The sequence below is a fragment of the Neomonachus schauinslandi genome, chromosome 14, assembly GCF_002201575.2.
Source record: "Neomonachus schauinslandi chromosome 14, ASM220157v2, whole genome shotgun sequence".
In the NCBI taxonomy this organism is placed as follows: Eukaryota; Metazoa; Chordata; class Mammalia; order Carnivora; family Phocidae; genus Neomonachus; species Neomonachus schauinslandi.
Window position 1 is genome coordinate 85,382,190 of NC_058416.1, and position 841 is coordinate 85,383,030.

Here is an 841-nt window from a genome sequence, read left to right on the forward strand (position 1 = left end):
GATGCAGAGACGCACACACACGCACGGAGTCAGGCCTCAGAGCACCCTGTGTTTGCTCAGGACGACTGTCGTGTTTGTCATTGTCATCTGTCTTCCCCGCCAGGCACCGAGGCCCGTCAGGACAAGGATCTGGTGCTGATGGTCACTGCCATGCCCAGCATGGAACGGGCGCATGGCAGGTGCACAGGTAACCTGCTGAAAGAGCCCTCAGCCCATACCATTCCAGCAGCCCCGCTGCCCCTTCCTCACGTCTGCGTCAGAGAGGTAGGATGTGGGGACCTGTGAGAAGAATTCAGGAGAGGGGAAGGGGCAACTAGCAGGTGGAGAGGTCAAGCTGGCATAGATGTTGACCAGGGTTAAAAGGTTGACCCCTGGGATTCCATGTTTAATATAAAACATCAACTCTAGTAACTTAGGTTGTAGATATAAGAACAATCTCTTACTGGCATTTAAAAGCCTTTCATCTTAGATGTGAATATGATTATTCTCTAGGACACAGTTTACCTTCTTTTTTATATGTCAAGATCTGAATTTAGCCTTGTGTAGGATGGTGTGATTGCACTTGTCCTAAATTTCAGTAAGTGTGCCTTTTACCTTTTTATTTCAGAAAATCTCCAGTATACACAGCAGTAGAGGGGATAGTACAAGGAGCCCCCACTTACTCATCATCCACGTTAACAACTACCAACTCGGGGCCAGTTTTGTTTCGTATGTACCTCACCCCCGCCCCCATTGTTCTGAAGCAAGTCCCAGACACCATATGGGTTTCATTTGTTAATAGTAAATGTGCTTCTTAGTACCGTTTACAGAAGTGCGTATGTGCCTGTGGTGTTGGTCATTT